A 16,029-nucleotide genomic window follows, 5' to 3' on the forward strand; every position below is an offset into this window, starting at 1 on the left:
TAAATTAAACCCAAATGAAGCAGTAAATGGAACTACTACTATATTAGTAGTAGAAACAGGTGATAATGGGTTTAGACACAGAATAGAAACAATACAAGTACCTCTTGAAGACAAGCAAGCACCGGATCGAACCTTTGACCAGTCCGAAACCCAGATCCAACAGGTACCTTTTGGGTGGTAATCATGGTATATCGATTGATTCTCTCACCTGGGTTAGACGCAAATCAAGATCCGATTGCACTGTGAATCGAATACCGAATCATGAGTTCAAGCTTTGACAGCTATCGGATCAACGTTTTTTCACTTATAGCCGCCAAAAAGATTTGAGGCCAAAGGGCTTACTGAGATGAAGACTAGAAGGAAAGCATTTATGATAAAAAAAAAAAATGGGTTTATGGTGCCTAGTTGTAAATATTTGAATATGTGTGTGTGTGTGTGAGTAATCAAGGGCGGATCCAGAAATTGTGGCTAAAATTAAACATTTTTTTTTTTTTTAGAAGTTAAAACAATTACGCACACACCTTACCTCCACTGAGGTTCGAACCCTCGACCTCTCCTTTGGGGAAGAAGGGGTGATACCGTTGATGAGCGCTGAAAAGTGCGTATTTAAACCCCTTAAACTTAGGCATTCTAGCACCTTTATCTATCTTACTTTACTGTTTTAGATTGATTTCATATTATTTTTATTTTCAGGCACTTTTCCTGAAAATAAGCTAACTCAGCCAAATAAGAGCTTAATTGAAGCAATTCTGGGATTAAACAAAAAAAGGCGCAAAGTGGAGAAAGAAGAAAGCAAATGAAGCCAAAGGTGGGAAGTAGCAAAGTTCGATCGATCTAACTTCAAGGTTCGATCGATCGAACACTGATCGATCTCAGCACTTCAAGATAGATCCAAGCCTTGGCCCAAAAGCAAAAAGTCCAAAGTTCGATCGATCCAACACCACCCTTCGATCGATCGAACACTTTTCTTCTTATTCAAATGATTGATCATATCCATTGCTGTACCACCCACTAACCACTTTTGTCTTTTTCCCAAAAATATCTCCCAAAATATCTCAAATTTGTCTTTTCCCAAAAAAGCTCAACCAGTTGGATCGATCCATCCTAAGTTCGATGGATCTCAGCCAGTTCGATCGATCCAAGTCCAAGGTTCGATCGATCGAACTTCCTCTAGTGCGAAAAAGTTAAATTTCCAGCTTGTGCAATCCGTCCTCTATCTAATCATTAGAGAATATTCTTTGCACGACCCTAGCTCATTTTGTGTGTCACTTGACCTACCTATAAAAGGAATATGATGCACTTTTTGAGAAATATACAATTCTAGGGTTTATTCTCTTGGAGAGCAAGCTTAGAGGAGGAGGAGGCTAAAGACACCGTTGGAAACTCTTCATCAACCAAGGAGCAAATCTCTTTCATGGAGTTAGCCCTTGAGGGTTGGAACAACATCACCATGAGTGGCTAGACATCCTCTTGGGGCTAGAGTTAGTCCCAAGCATGCTTTCTGTTACCCAAGAATTGACTCTAGAGGGGGGGTGAATAGAGTCAATGGCCAATTTTCACAAATTATAGAAATACAATTTCTAATCAACAGTATAACCAATTATGCAATAAACAAGATATAAAAGTAATCAATTTAGCACAACTGTAAAAGAGATAAGGGAAGAGAAATTGCAAACAATAACACGGGGATTTTAGCGAGGTTCGGAAACTCCTACTCCTCGGCTCAAGATCCCTCTTGAGACTTCCCAAATTTCTTAGAGCTTCTCCTTAATGGTGGAGAGCAAACCTTAAATTGAAGTAAGACCTTGTTTCTCTTTCTTGCTAGGAGAACACCCTTCTCCTAGGCTTCCTTTTGGGTCACACCAACCCTTTACAGTATCCTTGCTAAGAGACCACCTCTCTTAGTTTTACATAGGCCACACCAGCCCTTAAAATTTCTTTGCTAAGAGAAACTCTTCCTCCTAGGCTTACAGCAGATTTGTAGATAGAATTTGTAGTAGAAGAAATCTTCTCAAGAATTGATACAAATCAAACCTCACAATAGAGTATATATGAAATCAAGTGAAGCTCAAACTCTAAGTATGAAATGTATGAGAGAAGATGAGGAAAATGTAGAACAAAAGCTCTGATGAAATACTAGAACAAAAGTTTAACAAAGGCTCACTAAATGCTCTCTGAATTAAGTTCACTCTGGTTCAGCTATGAAAGCTTGTATATGAGATGAAGATTGATGTCTGAACAAAGGCTCTATGAGTGAGTAAAACCAGAACAAAAGCTCTGTATAAAGGTAGAGCCAAAAGCTCTCTTTGATGCACTTGAATGAATGTTCTTGAATGCTCTCTCAAGTAGTATAATAGAGCAAAAACTCTATGAAGATTAAAACATGAGCAACAGCCCTTTTAATCTTTACTAGAATCTCTCAAGATAGAATAAGAGTGAAATGAGAGAGATGAAGAGAAGATGAGAACAAAAGCTCTCTTTGCAATGTAATATAATGTCTCTCAAAATCGTGTGTTTTATTCGCAAACAAGCCCTCTGTATATATAAAGCAATTCGTAACTCAATGTGGCTGTTAGAAGTGGTTAGAGGAATTAAATGCAGAAAAATTGCCGTTGTAATTCAAAACCCTCAAAGGAGCCGGCTCTTTGCAAAAGTGGAGGCGGCTCAATTTCAAATGGAGGCGGCTCCATTAAAAAAGTAGAGCAGACTCTTTTTCTAAAATGGAGACGGCTCAATAGAAAAATAGAGCCTTCTCTAGTTTTGTAGAGCCTTCTCTACTTTCTTGAGCCTTCTCTAAAAAAGTGGAGCAGGCTCTTTTTCTAAAATGGAGACGGCTCAATAGAAAAATGGAGCCTTCTCTAGTTTTGTAGAGCCTTCTCTACTTTCCTGAGCCTTCTCTAATTTTGTAGAGCCTTCTCTAGTTTTTCATTGAGCCTTCTCTATTCTTTGAGCCTTCTCTAATTTTTCATTGAGCTTGCTCCATTGGCCTTGAGAGAGCTGGCTTTATTTCTTATAGAGGCTGCTCTTGCTTCATGAAGGCTGCTGCTAAATTAGATTGGACAGAAAAAAGTGCATGACTTCAAATGGACATAACTCAGTCCATGAAACTCCAAATGAGGTGAAATTTGAGCCTAAATTTATTGCCTTGAAGTCAGCTATCTAAAGCCACTGGCCTTGCTCAAAAATTCCAACCATAGAAAAAGTTATGGCTATTTAAGTGCAACCTGGTCAGAATTTTCACAGAGCAGAATCAGGTATTTTGTGAAGCTTATATCTCAGTCATTTTTAATCCAATTTAGGTGAAATTTGAGTCTAAACTCAAGGGCTCGAAGTCAAATTTCCAATGCCACTGGCCTTGTATAAAAATTCCATCTACACAAATAGTTATAGTAGTTTTAGTGCAAGCTGGTCTGAAATTTTTCTGGGCTGAAAATTGCTTCTTTGAGATATCCATCTTTCTAGCACCTAGGACTTTGATGAATGATTCAATTTTGTTCAAGGCCTGTTTCTAAGAGTCTAGGGATATATGAAGATGATAAATTTCAAGTGCATTATGTCCTAGAGTCATTTACCAAATTTTGGCAACAAAGGCTTTAAAGATGAAAAATTAATTCAATGTCTTTTCCTTTTCTTTTTAGAGACCAAAATAAATATTATGATTAATGTGCATGGTCTTAGCATTTCTAGCTTAAGTTGTGAGTTCTTTCAAAGCTTATGCAAGCTTGAACTAACTCATTCTTAGTAAAGACTTCATATGTTAAATATATATGTATTGAAGTTCACAGTATAATGCTAATGATGAAGGAGCATATAAATGATGTATGATATGCATGGTCCTATAGAGATGAGCTTCAAATGTATTCATAAAGACTTTGACATTGAATCTTAAGCTCTCACCATCCTATCTACCCTTTTCTTCATTCTTTGACCATGATCATTTAGGCTTGATGAAGACTTTCTTTCTTTCTTTGAAATGCTTTGTGTGATCTTTGAAATCCGAGTTCTTCTTTAATTTCTTGCAACTTTGAGGCTTCCTTGAATCCATTGTTTGAGTGCTTGGAATGCTTGGAATGGATCTTCTAGTTCATTATTGAGGATTGGATATTGATCAACTGTATATCACTCAATGAAAATATTAGTACTTAAACATCATTAATGATTTGTAATCATCAAAACATAAGATTGACCTTTAAATAAAATCCTTAAGCCAACACTTTCTATATCTTAATCTTGTGTATTATTGAGGGATTAGTGTTGTAATACATGTTTTGACACTTTTATATATATAGATCTTGTTTATTCAATGATTTATGTGGTTTAATGCTTCCAATTGATCATTTCATTCTATCCATATGTCTATGCATGCTAGAATAGATGTTCATGTGTTTGCCTCTATTTCTTATGTTATTGATGCACGTCTATGTGTATTAATGCTATAGATTTAGAGATTATCAAAACATTATGCTTAAAAGAATGCTCTTGTGATTTTCTAAATGGTCCATGCTCATTTCTTGATGGATTATGCCTCTCCCTTAGCTTAATTAGTTTAATTTCATGTCATTAGCTTAATTGTAGTGTAGTGGTAGCATAGTTATTAGATGAGAGGACAATCCATGCTAGTTGTTTGATGTTCCATACTTTTGAATGCAAATAGCATATGTCTCTAACCTTATAGTGTATTTGGCTTGTGAGCTTAATGAAAGGATTAATGACTTGCTAGATATATTGTGTTTTTCATATGCTATTTAGACAATATATACTTAATTGCTAGATATATTGTGCTTTTCACATGTTGATTAGACAATGTATGCTTAATTGGTCACCCTTGCTTGTTGAATCAACTAAACACACACACACACCAATATTGCAACACACATTACCCTCATTAGTCACTAGTTAGAAGTGTAGAAAAGCACTGGTTGGTGGTGACCTCTAAACCCCAAGATCTCTCTCTCTCTTACATACTTTTTATTGCATTCAATTATTTAGTTTAATTTGCTCTCTAGTTTGATCAACCAATTTCTATCTTCTGCAATCTTGTGATACGCTAGAGTTGAAGTTAAATTCCAACACGTATAATTCCTTGGGACGATCCCTACTCACTCTTGCTACTTTAGTAGTAGTGTTGGTAGTGGTTTTTATAATTTGAAACTTGACCCAAAAGGCTTTTCTTGAACCGCACATTCACTACATCAATTTTGGCATATATCAAGCGGCCTCGTCAAATTTTGGCGCCGTTGCCGGAGATTAGGCAACGTCGTATTAGTGGAATCAATTAGGATTTAGTACTCTTTTAATCGTGTCTTTACTTTATTTTTATTTTTCTTTAGATTACTTATTGTGTTTGTTCATCTTTGACAAGGAGCATTGAGCTAGGATCCAAGCAAATGAGCTATCAAGCAAAGGAGCTAAGCAAGCAAAGAAAAGTGCTGAAAATTTTTTTAAAAAAATTTGCTAAGCTAAGCTATAAATTTGGAGTTGAAGTGCTAAAGGACCTTTGTGAGACTTTCTTACTCAATTCCTTAGTTAAATTGTCGGCCCGCGTGGAGGCTAATTTTTAATTTCTTAGATAAATCGTGAGTCCACATGGAGGCAATTTACTTTTCTTTGCATTGTTATCAAAGCATGGAAGTATGAGAACATTGTATGTAGAGGAAGTTTGTTGATTGTTGATTTGTTGCGAAGGAAGAGTGCTTGCTTGTTTTGTTGTGATTTGTGTGTCATTTGTAGTCTTGTATAGACCTTGTCATACCATTCATTCTAGGCTTTCACATGGAAAATCTAGAGGGTAATCTTGGCTACTTAGACCCACGTTTCATACACAACCTACCTCTTAATCAATATGACCTCGGAGTTCAAGCTCCAATTCCTCCAATGGTCCTTCGTGATCATTATAATCTTCATGCATACCATGCACCTACTTGCATTGTGTTGCCTAATTTTGAGGCTAATCAGTATGAAATCAAACCCGAGACCATTTAAATGTGTCCATTCTTCTATGGCTTGGATGAAAAGGAACCATATAGGCATCTTAATGAATTTCTTGAACTATGTTCCACTGTGAGGTACATGGATGTCCCGGAGGAAGTTCTTAAATTACTCCTCTTCCCTTTCACACTTAAAAATAAAGCAAAGCATTGGTTCAATACTTTAGGGGTAAATTCAATAACATCTTGGGCACAAATGCAAAATGAGTTTTTTAAAAAAATTTACCCCGTAAGTTTGACCAATGTAATGTGTGCTTCAATTAGAGAATTTTCTCAAAGGGAAGGAGAATTGTTGCATGAGGCTTAGGAGAATTATTGCATGACTTGCTAAAAAAGTATCCACACCATGGTATTCCAAAATGGTAAGTTGTCAAATACTTCTATGAAAGCCTATCCGACATGCAAAAGGACATAGTTGATACCTCATGTGGAGGTTCATATTTTGGAAAACATGAAGATGACATTTGGCACCTTTTTTGAAAAAAATGAGTGAAAATTCTTTGCACAAATATTACACTTTTCGGTTTGATTGTGGTTTTACTAAAAAGGAGAAAAGTGTAACAGTGTGTCAAATTGAAAATTCAAGGGAAATTGTAGCCGAGGTTAAAACTCTTTCTTAAAAACTTGATCAATTCTTGTTGAATCAAAAACCGGCTACCAATGTATCTCCTTTTCATCATAAAACTCATCTTTGTGAGCCTTGCATGACATGTTCAAGTGTTTTGCATACTACTTTCAATTGTCCCCATGGACATGTTGTTAATGAACACTTTGAACAAGTTAATGCTACACTTGCTCACCCTTATTTAAAAGCATATGTTCTATTGTGGAATAAAAACCCTTATCAAGCTAAAAATCTTCAAAGAAAATACATTCCACCTCATAAAAGAAATGGAGGTTCTCAAGGGTTCGTCTTTTCTTCTTTCCAACATCAAAAAATGAATGACTTCTCACATCCTTAAATGTATGATTCCCAAGTTGGCTTCCATTATCCTCAAGCACTTTCTAGTAATTCCACATTTGAAGACAAGGTTTTAATGGCCTTGGGTAGCTTAGAAAAGGATACCAACTTGTTACATTCCCACTCTCAATCTATATCAAAGCTTGAATCCCAAATTGGGACCATAGCTAATGCATTGAATGCAAGAGAAATTGAGAAATTGCCTAGTCAACCCGAGAGAAATCCAAAGGCCCAATTTTGTGTGGAAGCAAACCCTACATCGGGGTATTCTTCCCAAGCTCAAGCGTAAGCCATCACCACCTTGAGAAGTGGTAAGCAAGTGGACAATAGGGTTGAACTACCAAAGGAAGATAGTGAATCTGTGCAACCTAAAGTTGTCACCCATCCAATTCCCAATTCCAGTCCTACTCCTTTGAATGAAAATGTTCCTAACCAAAATTCTCAATCTTCTCCATCATCCTCTCAAATTGCAAAGTCTTGTGAGCCAAAAGCTCAATTCCCTTATGCTTTAAAAGAAACTTCGCCTTATGGGAGGCAAGAAGGGAAAACACATGACATGATGGAAGTTTTTAAGCAACTCAATATCAATCTTCCTCTTTTGGATGCCATTAAGCAAATTCCACCTTATGCAAAATTCTTGAAAGATCTTTGCACACAAAAAGGAAGAGCAAGGGGCCAAGCCCTAAAAAAGTGTTCCTCACGGAGCAAGTGAGCTCCATTCTTCAACAAAACACTCCACTTAACTTCAAAGATCCCGGTGCTCCGACTATTTCTTGTGTAATTGGAACTCATGAAATTCGTAGAGCTTTTCTTGACTTAGGTGCGAGTGTTAATTTGATTCCTTACTCCGTATATGTCTAATTAGGGTTGAATGAAGTAAAGCAAACCTCGGTGGTGCTTCAAATGGCCGACAGATCCGTCAAAACACCTAGGGCATGGCTGAGGACATTCTTATCAAGGTGGATAAATTCTACTTTCCGGTTGATTTCGTAGTTCTTGATACCGAACCGGTTGCTAATCCCTCCAACTACATCCCAATCATGTTGGGAAGACCATTCCTTGCCACCGCAAATGCAACAATTAATTGTAGATCCGGGATTATGGACCTCTTTTTTGGCAATATAATGATCAAACTTAATGTTTTTCATGCAAGTCGACATCCCATGGATGAAGATGAGTGTTGCCTTGTAGATGTGTTAGATGAGATTGTTGAGGAATCGATTCCAACGATGGTAATGAAACAACTAATTGAGGATAGTCTTTCATCTCTTTTATCCGATGATCCTCTAGCTTCTTGTTTTCTTGAAATGTATGGAAGTTGTGGATTTGATGATGAAAATTCAATAAATGAAGTAAGCAATCTCATGGAATCTGTTGCAAGCTTAGATTTTTCATCTTGGAAGACTCCAATAGAACCTCTTCCTCCACTCTCTAGCACTCCACTGGTCTCATCTTTAGTCTCTCTACCAATTCTTGAGCTTAAAACTCTACCTTCCAATCTCAAGTATGCATTCTTAAGACCAAAAGAGACTCTTCCGGTTATCATTTCTTCAAGTCTTGAAAAAGACCAAGAAGATGCTCTCTTAAGTGTACTTAAAGAAAATAAGGAAGCCATAGGATGGAGTGTGGCGGATCTTAAGGGAATTGACCCTTTTATTTGTATGCATCGCATACGTATGGAAGATGATACAAAATCCTTTAGGGATGCCCAAAGGAGACTTAATCCAAACATGAAGGAGGTAGTTAAGAAGGAAGTTGTCAAACTTCTGGATGCCGGAATCATTTACCCAATCTCCGATAGCAAATGGGTGAGTCCAACTCAAGTAGTTCCCAAAAAATTGGGGATTACAGTGGTTGAAAATGCAAAGAGTGAGGAAATCTCTAAGCGTACCGCCAATTCATAGCGTGTATGCATTGATCACCGCAAATTGAATGCCGCCACTAGAAAGGATCACTTCCCTTTGCCATTCATTGATCAAATTCTAGAAAGATTGGCCGGGCAACAATATTATTGCTTCCTTGATGGCTATTCGGGGTACAATTAAGTAGCCTTCGACCCATTAGACCAAAAGAAAACCACCTTTACATGTCCATTCGGCACATATGCTTATAGACAGATGCATTTTGGTTTGTGCAATGCACCCGCCACACTCCAAAGGTGTATGATGTCAATTTTCTCGGATATGGTGGAAGAGTATCTAGAGGTCTTCATAAATGATTTTTCTATTTTTGGGTCCTCATTTGATGCATGCCTCAAAAACTTTAATCTAGTGCTTAAGAGATTTCGTGAAACCAACCTTGTACTTGGCTGGGAAAAGAGCCATTTTATGGTTCAAGAGGATATTGTTTTGGGTCACGTTATCTCAAGGAGAGGAATAGAGGTTGATAAAGCGAAGGTTGACCTTATTTCTGAATTGCCTCCATCTTCAACGGTGAGAGAGGTTCGCTCTTTTCTAGGTCATGCTGGCTTTTACCGCCATTTTATCAAAGACTTTAGCAAAATTGCTCGACTCTTGTGCAACCTCCTTGCCAAGGAAACTCCTTTTGTCTTTGATCAAGCATGCCTAGACGCTTTTCATAAATTGCGTGAATTATTATCATCTGCTCCTATCATGTAACCTTCCAATTGGTCATTGCCATTTGAAATCATGTGTGATGCTTCTGATTATGCCATGGGGGCAGTTTTGGGACAAAGAATGGGTAAGCTTCCTTGTGCCATCTACTACGCAAGTAAAACTTTCTCGAGAGCTCAATTGAATTACTCCACTACCGAGAAATAATTACTTGCCGTAATATATGTTCTTGATAAATTTCGTTCCTATCTCTTAAGGTCCAAGGTTGTTGTTTATTCTGATCACGCCGCCTTGAGGCATCTATTAACAAAAAAGGAAACAAAACCTAGGCTAATTAGATGGATTTTGCTTCTTCAGGAATTAGATTTTGAAATCAAGGACAAGAAAGGCACCGAAAATGTGGTTGCCGATTATCTTTCTAGATTATCGATAGAGCCTTTCCCTAGTCTACCAATTTGTGACTCTTTTCCGGATGAACAACTCTTTCAAATTTCTAATGGAAAAATGCCTTGGTTTGCCGACATTGTGAATTATTTGGCAGTAGGCAAGCTACCAACTTCTTGGTCGAAGAACGAAAAGAATCGTTTCTTTCCCAACATCCGAAATTACTATTGGGAAGACCTTGTCTTATACCAATATTGTCCGGATCAAATTGTGAGGAGATGCATTCCAGAGAGTGAAATTCCAAGTGTCCTAGTGTTTTGTCACACTCTTGCATGTGGTCGGCATTTTAATGCAAAGAAGACCGCCTTGAAGGTTCTTCAAAGTGGGCTCTTTTGGCCCACTATTCATAGAGATGCTTACAATTTTTGCAAATCATGTGAGAGATGTCAAAAGATGGGGACAATGTCTATAAGAGATATGATGCCCTTGACCAATATACTTGTTGTTGAGATTTTTGATATATGGGGCATTGATTTTATTGGTCCATTTCCTATGTCCTATGGTTTTCAATACATTCTTCTTGCCGTTGATTATGTTTCCAAGTGGGTGGAGGCATGTGCTACCAAAATAAATGACCATTCCATGGTCATTCAATTCATTAAATCCAATATCTTTGCTCGTTTTGGTATGCCAAGGGTTATAATAAGTGATGTTATTTCTTAAGTACTCCGTCATTCATAAGGTAGCCATTCCCTACCATTCTCAAACAAGCGGACAAGTCGAAGTGTCTAACTGGGAAATTAAGCATATTCTTGAGAAAACGGTTAACACCACCCGGAAGGATTGGTTAAGAAAGCTAAATGATGCTTTGTGGGCTTATCGGACGGCATACAAGACTCCTATTGGCATGTCTCCTTATAGACTTGTATATGGAAAGCCTTGCCATATTCTGGTTGAGTTAGAGCAAAAAGCCTTATGGGCAGTTAGAAAGCTCAATTTTGACCTTGATAAAGCCGGAGAGAATAGGCTACTTCAATTGAGTGAGTTAGAAGAGTTGAGACACAATGCTTATGATAATGCCAAAATCTACAAAGAACGAACCAAAGCCTTTTATGATAAGCATATTGTGAAAAATTCTTTGGAACTCGATTAAAAAGCTTGGCTTTTCAACTCTAGACTGAAACTCTTTCATGGGAAATTGAGAACCAAATGGGAGGGTCCTTATGAAATCATCTCTGTTGCACCTCATAGGGCGGTTGAAATCAAAAACTTGAAGAAGGGGAACATTTTCAAAGTTAATGGTCAAAGGTTGAAACCTTACATAGAGGGTCAAGTCTTTCAAAGACATTTTGAAGCTGCACATCTAATTGACCCGGTGTATGAGCACATAGAAGATTGCATTGACAAGGAACCAAAAGCTCCTTTTGAGCTTAATCCAACAAGTTCTTCAAAGAACCATTTATTGGGAAAAGTTCAAAGCATTCATCACCCCAATAAGGAGGGGATGCATAATAAGATCTTTGATCTGGGCTAAAAATGCCCAACGTCTTGGTAGAGACGCTAAAGACTAGCAAAAGCATTCGTAGGGTGTCAAAACCCTATTCCTCCCCCATTTCTATCTTAAATTTCGTTTCTTGCAAAGTCTAGATACTTGTTTTTGGTTCTCATATGCATTGAAAGGAACTTTGGTGAGGATTGCATGAGCTTTCATGTCATTATTGAGCATTCTGCATAGTTCAATCGATCTCAAACCTGAGTTCGATCGATCGAACTCCATTCTGCATCCAACACTTAGAAAAATTTTCGACCTACAGAAACCTGCATCCAAATCACCCCTCTGTCCCATCGTTCGAACTAATTCTTAGATCGATCTGAACTTCTTCGATCGATCCAACTTCCAAGTTCGATCGATCTTCAAGTTCCAACGCTTAGCCAATTTTCTGAACCAAAAACCTGCATATTTTTACTCTCTGTCTGATCGATCGAACTCTTGTTCCGATCGATCTCAGTTCTCCATTTCATTGTTTGACTTTGTTTTGACTTTTCAAATTTCAAAAATCCAAAAATATTTTCATTTTATTTATTTATTTTATTTTATTTTCATTCAGTTCATTAAAAAAAAAAAAAAAAAACTTTGTGAAGAGATCATTCAAAGTTCGATTGATCTGTAATTCTAGTTTGATCGATCTGTAATTCTAGTTCTATCGAACGAACTTAAGAGCGACGGTTTTTAAATGGAACCAAGGATAAGATCTTATTCTCCCTCATTTCTAAACCCTAGTTCCTACGCCGCTGTAACCTCACCCATTTCCTCCATCTCCGGCGAGATCTCCGGAGTGAACCAGGTGTCGATCTCTCCCTCTTCTCGGATCTTCTTCCTCTTCACATTTCATCTTTTCTCTCTTTGATTCAAGGTAAGATCCGAGACCCCATTATTGATTTCACACCTCAATTTGTTAAGAGTATGCTTTAAGTGTTTGATCCGTTCCAATATTCATGATGATTATTGGCCATGGATGAAGTTTTAAGCTTTTCATGTATATATGTCTATATTCGTCTTTATGTTGTGACCATTGTAATGAGTTACTTTGATTTTTGGGAGTATGAGACATTCTAGGTGATTGGGATTGATGATTGTTGTGTTGATGGACCCACGAACATGTTCGTGTGGGTCCCGTGCTCCCACAGTCACAGATCTGTGACTTCTCGTTTTACATAAAACACAATTCGATCGATCGAACTTGTGTCTCAGATCGATCGAAGTTGTGAGATCGATCTCACTTATTTTCGATCAATCCAACTTTTGTGATCGATTTCACTTCATTTTCTAATCGATCGAACTTCACAGATCTCACACACACACTTCATTCTTCATATCTTGTGTTCATGCTATCTCATTTATGCCCAATGCTTGTGATATTCCACATTGGATGCATTTCATACTTACATTGTTTAGCATGCTTCACATCCTGACACTTGCATAGATTCATGTCATATTTGTTTTGCCTATTTTACTTGGTATACATGCTTCTATATTGTGCTTAAAATTTCTTATTCTGGCAATAACTCCCATTGCAAGATTTCCTTTTTGCAGACTATGACTAAGAATGACAGTTCTTCTACTTCAGCCACACTTGAGGCTCATGATCAGATATGTCGCTTAGAAGCGCACCTTCAGAGTTTGGAGGATATGCTGGTTGCCCTTAGAGCTGACATTGCCACCATTCGTCTGAATATGATGGCTGCCATTAGAGCTGACATTGCTCGCCTCCTTACGGAGATCTTGATTGCCATTGATGACTTAGCTAGGAGATCCGCGGAGTTCCCTCTGCCTGAGACTCCCAGTCTCTTTATTTTTTTATGCTCTCTATCTATGTTGTGCGTCTACTACAGTTGTGATTATATTATTTTTACAGTCGGGTCTGTCGGCTTTGACACTAGATATATTGCACTTTATTGTAGTTTCTATCTATGATGGATGTTGTATGCTTTTATTGATACATCTGTCCTTTTAACTCCATCAGGTGCATCTCAGTGACTTCAGTGAGAGAGTACTTCCCGATTTTTAAGACCACCCTTATACCTTTCGTATCTCTTTATCTGTTTATCCCATTTACACTTGCATATCCACTGTGCACTAATTATCCAATTTTGTTATTTGATGAGTTTATCCAAGTGCCAATTTTTAGGACCGCAGTTCATCCCAAGTTTGGGGGGGCCATGCCACCCACTTCGGATACTTCAATCCCGATCATTCTATACCTTAGTTGCACTGGTATACTCTTCCTTTATTCTCTTTGCACATTGAGAACATTGTGCCATTTAAGTTTGGGGGGAATGGTGCTTTGCAGTGTTAGCTTTAAATTTCAAAATTTTGAGCATGACTTGTGTATTTGAGGGATATTTCTATAATTGGTCCATATCTAGCTATGATTTTGATCTTTTGAGGACTATATTGCTTAAAATTTAAAAATTGCTTGACTTAAGAGTCCAATACTCCTTGTATGCCTTATGGAAGCCATTTAGGAGTAAATTTTTCGAAAGATTGATATCTTGCTTGCACTTGTGGTACACATCATCTTGATTTTGTGATTGCTTTGAGATTTATTCTAGGATTCTACACTAGCACCGGCGCACACTAGCATTCATTTGTGGGGTACATGCTTTGTTGATTATTGAATTGGTAATATCCCAATTGGGCTAGTAGTGCGTTGAAAGCTTTCATTTTTGATAAAGGTGGATAACAACCCCTTTTCACTAAGTAGTCGGGATTCTAGCCTCATCAACCACTAAACTTCTCGCGCCGAAAGGTGGAGGGCCCAAAATCTAGGTTAATAATTGAATTCAAAAAAAAAAAAAAAAAAAGAAGTTGCAAAAGTAATAAAAAGTGAAGACTTTTCCCAAATGGTGAGAAATGGGAAATGATTAGATGGAGGTTGTCTTGATTTGTAGCCTAGTTGATTTGAGCTTGTAAGTCCGTAGGGGTATTTGAATACCTAATGCCCTAAAGCCATCTGGTTTGGGAGTCATTGACCTAACGCTCAACCTCATGAATCACTAGAAAGCTTAATAGATCAATACATTGCACCATGCTTCCATCTTTAATCCAATAAAAAAATTAAAAATAAAAATAAAGAATAAGCGCACTTAGAACAATAAAGCTTTAATAAAAGGTCCACTTTTTATCTTGATGATCGGTACTAGATTTGTGTACTAATTTGAGGGTAAGGATGTAATTAATTCTTTAGTTGGCTTAGATAGCAACACATTTGATGCCGGTCCATTCAAAAAGGATTCTAGAATTGTTTTGATTTGCATGATCTTTTTCTTGATGTATGGAGGACCATACTTGTTTGCTTGATGTTGAGATTTTAAGAGATTGCTTGAAAATGTTTGAAAGATTGCATACTTGAGGTAGTTTTCTCCCAATGCTTGTTTGCAATATTGGTACCTCTTTTGAAAGAATGAGCTTAATGTTTGTGGGTACCATTTCTGGAAACCCTCACGAGACTTCACTCGTCCACTAGGGGTAACCTAGGAGTTTAAAAGGCTTGTTGCATATGTTAAGTGTAATCGTGTTCCCTACGAATTGGCGTTATCCATTTATTGTTTTCTAGACTCATACTTGTATAATTGTTTATTTCATTCCTTTACTTTTTAGTTCATTACTAGGGACTAGCAATATTTAAGTTTGGGGGTGTGATGAGCGCTGAAAAGTGCGTATTTAAACCCCTTAAGCTTAGGCATTCTAGCACCTTTATCTATCTTACTTTATCGTTTTAAATTGATTTCGTATTATTTCCATTTTCAGGCACTTATTCCGAAAATAAGCTAACTCAGCCAAATAAGAGTTTAATTGAAGTAATCCTGGGATTAAACAAAGAAAGGAGCAAAGTGGAGAAAGAAGAAAGCAAATTAAGCCAAATGTGGGAAGCAGCAAAGTTCAATCCATCCAACTTCAAGGTTCGATCGATCGAACACTGATCGATCTTAGCACTTCAAGATAGATCCAAGCCTTGGCCCAAAAGCAAAAAGTCCAAAGTTCGATTGATCCAACACCACCCTTCAATCAATCGAACACTTTTGTCCTTACTCAAATGATTGATCCTATCCACAACTGTACCACCCACTAACCACTTTTGTCCTTTTCCCAAAAATATCTCCCAAAATATCTCGGATTTGTCTTTTCCCAAAAAAGCTCAACCAGTTGGATCGATCAAGCCTAAGTTCGATGGATCTCAGCCAGTTCGATCGATCCAAGTCCAAGGTTCGATCGATCGAACTTCCTCCAGTGCGAAAAAGTTAAATTTTCAGCTTGTGCAATTCGTCCTCTATCCAATCATTAGAGAATATTTTTTACACGACCCAAACTCATTTTGTGTGTCACTTGACCTACCTATAAAAGGAATATGATGCACTTTTTGAGAAATATACAATTTTAGGGTTTATTCTCTTGGAGAGCAAGCTTAGAGGAGGAGGAGGCTAGAGACACCATTGGAGATTCTTCATCAACCAAGAAGCAAATCTCTTCCATGGAGTTAGCCCTTAAGGGTTGGAGTAACATCACCATGAGTGGCTAGACATCCTCTTGGGGCTAGAGTTAACCCCAAGCATGCTTTTTATA

Source organism: Cornus florida, unplaced genomic scaffold (genome assembly GCF_030987335.1).
Source record: "Cornus florida cultivar Cherokee Brave unplaced genomic scaffold, ASM3098733v1 CherokeeBrave_3.0.0_Hap2_Chr06, whole genome shotgun sequence".
In the NCBI taxonomy this organism is placed as follows: Eukaryota; Viridiplantae; Streptophyta; class Magnoliopsida; order Cornales; family Cornaceae; genus Cornus; species Cornus florida.